We start from the raw sequence: 6000 nt of genomic DNA, 5'->3' as shown, positions 1-6000 counted from the left end.
TCAAGGGATTTACCTTCGGTTGAAATGGTTAGAAGACAACAGGTAAAACACTCTGATCTGATAACAACAATTCTTGCTAAGGTAGATCCTTTTTAATTCCTCTCTTCTGTAATCACACTCTACAGATTCCTCTCTAGTTTGGCAAGTATTGGGACACACACACAACTTTTGCCAACAACAAACTATAACAAACCTCATCGACCTTATAGACAACAACCATTAGGTCGGTTAGCATAAACCCTAAACCCTAAGCATTTTAGTTTAACAATTACAAACGATCCAATCCTGACTGTTAAAATGTTTTGCATAGAATATAACAATCTGAGAAAGATCTCAAGTCATTTTACATCGTCCAATCTTCATCGCAACTGAAAAACAGTAACCCATTACCTGCTTTTCTCATACCTCTAGAGAAAAACACACATTCTCGATGTAGACATTCAATGCATTTGATCTTCATGCACAAGATCCTCGAATAAATCCTTCATGTGCACATAGCAGATGTGGCATCTTGATCCTTATCCTTGTTCTTAACTAACTCATCACAAGACATCATCGGTTGCACCACACAAGCCAAACTGGAAACCCTAGAGCTAAACTGAGACTACCAACTGATAGTCAAACTGTGAACCCCGACATCGGTTCACTCCATCATAGTTGATTATAGCCGCTTCCAGTCTTCATGCTGGTTCATACCAGTTCACCTGCTTGGGTACCACATACTTGTTCACTTATTGACATCAATGACAACATACATTGTCACCACTTCATCATATGCCAACACTATTTGCTAGAAGAGTAACGAAAGGACTGGTAGGAAGTAAGTATGAAGGAAAAACAACTTTTAAATGTTTTGCATGCAATAAGATTGGTCATTTTGCATCTAGATGTCCTAAAAGAAATTCAAGATTTGAAGAAAGAGTTAAAAGATCATTTAAGCCTAACCCTGGTTATCAGAACAAGTATAGATTCAAGAAAAACATAGACAAATCATGCTACATAGCTGATGAGGAAGGCATTACTGATTCCAATGATGAACTGACAGAAGACTCTACTGGTGGATCCGACAATGGGAAGGAATGGGTATTCCTGGCTATCAAGGAGGATGATCCAACATTGTAAGAAACTGTACCTGAGGAGAAGGCACTTACTGCTAAAATTGAGGACAAGGATGAATGGGTAATTGACAATGGTTGTTCACATCATATGACTGGAGATAAAGGGAAGTTTCTGTCTTTGCAATAATTTGATGGTGGACTAGTTAGATTTGGAGATGACAAGGCATGTATGATCAAAGGAAAAGGAACTATATCATTGGATGGTAAGAACAATAATGACAATTTTTATTATGTTGAAGGTTTGAAACATAATCTTTTGAGTGTAGGGCGATTGGTAGATAAGGGATTTCAACTATAGTTCAAGGATGGAAAATGAAAAATCATTAACAGATCTGGCTTGGAGATTGCAATCGGTACACAGACAAAAGGTAACATATTGTTGGCAATTGACACTCATTGGATTCATATGTTGTCATTGATGGCAACAAGATTCTATAGAAGGCATATATCAGCAGATACTAGCATTTGGAGGCATACACCAACATATACCAGAATTGGAGTAATCACGGTCATCACCGACACTAGCACCGACATCTAGCACTTCAGTGAAGCCAATATCAATCTGGGATCCGAAAGGTTTTATTTGTAAAATCATTTTGTATAGGACCGACATTGAATATCTTTTTGTATTGTAAGCCGACATAAGACATATTGTTTGTAAAGGGTATATAAGTCAATCTGTTAGGTTATTTTGATATATGAAAAGAAAGTAGAATTGATTGATGCAAAGGATATGTATGTAGGTCATTTGTATGTGAAAGTTATATCATGCTATGATTAGTAGATGGTTTTTAAAGAATTATTGGAGGAAAGGAGATACCGGTAAAAGGGTTCAGGCTTTTTGAACCAGTACATAGAAGAGCTATAATCGGAACTCTTTTTGGCATTGCAGATGCATTTTGTGAGTTCACCATTACAGTTTTATCTCAGTAGAAGCTTGTAGTCAGTGAAACTTTTTTGTATTGAGCAGTGTGCTCTAGGCAGTGTGCCTTCCTGCATGTGTAGGCCCCCATGCTATGTAATATCTTTCATATGGCTAGTGAATTGATATTGTGGATCACAAATCCCACCGTGGTTTTTCCTATTTGAGGTTTTCCACATATAAAATTTTGTGTTATGGTGTTCATTCATGTGGTTGGTTTATTTACTTCATGTTATATGTTTCTTCATTTACCGGTTTATATGTGTATGTTGTAATAAGGTAAAATATTATATTATCGGCAAAATGCTGATACGCCCCCTCTCTTAGTGTTCTTGGATTTCAACAATTAGTATCAGAGCTTGGTGCCTCAGAGGAAGTTTAATAGCTTAAGGAAGATTATAAAACTAGAATCATTGAACATGGCTATGGAGAAGCAACTTGAGATGGCACTTGAGGATTATGATGTTGAAAGGATGAAGAACTTAAAACTGCAAGATGAATTGAATTCTGCTAATGAATTCATTCTTGTTCTACAAGAAAAGTTATCATCTGCTCAAGCTAAGAGGAAGGAACTTTTGCAAAACTAGGATGATGAAGAGAAAAATGCACTTAAGGAACAATGTCAGAAACTAAGTCAAGTTAACATGCTCATGAAGAATGAAATGCAAGACCTGACTATGAGGATGTCAAAAGATATTGAGGATAGAAAGAAGGAAGAAAATCTTGCTATATCTCTTAAGAAAAAAATTGAAGCATGTGGTAGATTGGCTCATGAGAATAATTTGTTGAGAACTGATTTGGTACAATCCCAGAATAATGAACAAGAGCTTGAAAGAAATAATGACTCCAAGAGATGATCTAACTACTGCAAGTGAGTATAAAGAAAAAATTAGGATTAGTGTTGCATAGTTGGATGATTTATTGAAAAGACAAAGGTAGAGTGAAGATTCTAGAGGACTTGGATTTGTACAAGGCGAAAGCTCTAGTACTGCAAATGAAGATCAAACAACCAGTATGCAGAACTCATTGGACCAGAGGAAACTGGTAAGGCAATCTAATACTTACAAAGTTAATGGTAGATGTTTTGTTTGTAATAAATTTGGGCATATGGATAGACAATATAGAAATAGAGAAAATCAAAACTACAATTCAGTTCCCGGTCAATGCACAAATTGAAAGAAATATGGTCAAAAGTTAGAAGATTGCAAAATGAATGTTAAGTGTCATGCATGTGGAAATTTTGGACATTTGGCTAATCAATGTAGGTCAAGGAATGACACCGGATATGTCAAAGTGATTCAAAAGAACAATGTTACATGTTATGCATGCAACAAAATAGGTCATATTGCTAAGTACTGCAGAAGCAAGACTACACCAGTTAGCAATGAGAAAGGAAAGTAGAAGGTAGATGAAATACAACAAGATCACACCAAGAGATGGGTTAGAAAGTCTGAAGAACCAAGTGGAGATGCAACAACACTGGTAACTGCACCAGTAACTCCATCGGTAGAACAAAGCATTTTAGTACCGACAGGAAATTCAACTGGTAACTGAGGCATATGCCTTAGGGGTTGGTAAATTCATTTCAAATCTTGCATATTCCTCGAAAGAGATCTGGAGAGTGGTATTGATCATTGATGGAGGTTTATCCGACATAAAACTATGTAACTGACATAGGGTAGGGCACACCACTAAGTATTTATGACAGTGATGAATTAGGGTTTACTCACTGATAAAAAGGGAAAATGGACTCATTTTCACTCACCTAGCACTCAAGAAAACCAGAGCAAAGAAAAGGCGAATCATAGGTGATCAAGAGAGAGCAAAGGCATTCTAAAGGATTTCCAACAATTATCTGAGAAGTAATCAAAATATTTGAATCAACGATCGTTATCCAGGCATTTCTTTGAAATGGCATCTAGATCATCATCTGCTCCTACTTTCGTTGTGAATCCCATTGTTGTTAAGGTTAAGGATAGGCTTAGACCTATTTTCAAGGAAGTACCTCAAATTGTAATGAAGGAAGACACTATTAGTGCATTTTTTAGGGTTCCCAATGGTATAGTTTATGTGGAAGATGTCAGGGCTTATATTCACTGCACCTTGGAGGATTTAGTCATTGAGGAAATAAAGGGAATGTATCAATCTATGGTACTAGGCAACTTCAGAACAATCAAGCTGGAATATCAAATCATTGAAGACCTAGGGTTAACCGAAATCCTGTATATACCAGAATTCAAGGATGAAGTGATTAGATATATTCTGAGCAATGTCCATAATGAATTTATCTGTCTGGACCGACCTCACATGATCACCAAAGAATCTATTCGAGCAGTCACTGACTTACCCAAAGTTGGATAGGAACCAGGGAAGAAGATCTCCAACACTGAGGCTGAAAAGCTCACCGATGCAACCCATGATGGAAGGTTGATGAGGGTCAGCACCATCAAAGATATAGATGTGAAATTTGCCAACATGATCATTGGCTACAAGGTAACTCAATCAAGTCGATTGAACTATGTTGCCAGTTCATGTATCCATGTTGCATATCAAATGATAAAGAATAATGGAAAGTATGATTTGTGTGAATGGTTAAGAAGTGAATTGATGTTAAATCTTGGCAAGATCAAAGGTGTTAAGAAAGGAAGTTTCCGGTTTGGCAATCTTATTGGCTGCTTGATGTTATACTTCATGAATGAGATACTGGGTTTGAGAAAGAAATGTTGGGCTCATGATATACCGGTAGGTATGTAGATTAAAGATGCAATCACCAGTCTTGGCAACAACAGGGATGAGAAATTATGGGGCTACTTTAAAAGTTTTCAAGAGAACATGAGACTGAGGGAGAGTCTCCAAACACATTGTGGAGAAATACTCATTGAAATTTTCTTCATGGTGAAAATAGATGAGACACTCATGGAAGCAGTGGAACCTAGAACAATATGGGTCACTGAATTGGGCTATGAATTTGATGACAACATCTTGGAACTATATGCTAAAATGCTAATTGATTCTCCTTTCGATGATAAGCCTGAACACTTTGGCACTGCAGAGGAGAAGTCTCTTGAAGTTAAAACTAGTTTCAACAAGAAAAGAAGAAAAAAGAAGATAGACAAAATGTTTGCATTTGTTCAAAATGTAATTCATAGGATAGATATAGAACTAGGTTCTAGATCTAAACTGGTAGATCAACCGACAATGGCTAGTGCTCCTGAGGTAAAGAGGCCAGCAACTTTCATATCTTCTATCATTTCTGACTTTGATCCAGAGGATAATCAACCTCTTGCATTCAGAAGGGTACAAAGGAAGAAAGTCGACAAGCCTCCGATAGAAGAGAAGAAGGTGGAAACAAGGAGGAAGCTAGTAAGAAAGGTAACAACAACATCCACACCTCCAGAAAGGAAACCTACTTAGAAGAGGAAACCTGCTCCATCCGCTCCTGCAACCCCCAGCAAGAAGAAAAAGAGTATGATAGATGAAACAATTGAATCTGGTAATGTTACCATCATCCCCTCAATGACTTGTGCAGAATTGATAGATGAGGTAACTAAAGATGGAATTTTGAAGAATGTGTCAAATTTATATGAATATTTAGATGATAATGAGCAAAATGAAATGGAAGAAGTAATTTGGTAGAGATTTTGAAGGAAATTTCTTTATCATTATATAATAAGTTAGATGCAAGGAGATTAGATGCAATTAGGAGGGACATAGAAATTAAAGAAGTTGAACTTTTGAGTATGTGTGGTTCTATAAATAATGAGGAAATGAAAAGATGTATAGAAGTTGCAAATAGAACAATCTTTAGCAGCAAACCCTGACAAATAAGCTTAATGATGGGTAGAATCAATGAAATAATAAATGAGACTAGAGATGGTTGGGCTAAATTCTTCCAAAAGAATCCCGATTTCCTTACTTCTCAAGAAGAATTTGCTAGGACAACAACTCCCACCATTTCGG

The sequence above is a fragment of the Cryptomeria japonica genome, chromosome 3 (genome assembly GCF_030272615.1).
Source record: "Cryptomeria japonica chromosome 3, Sugi_1.0, whole genome shotgun sequence".
In the NCBI taxonomy this organism is placed as follows: domain Eukaryota; kingdom Viridiplantae; phylum Streptophyta; class Pinopsida; order Cupressales; family Cupressaceae; genus Cryptomeria; species Cryptomeria japonica.
The sequence above is the reverse complement of the archived record's forward strand: the minus strand, read 5'-3'. Positions refer to the sequence as shown.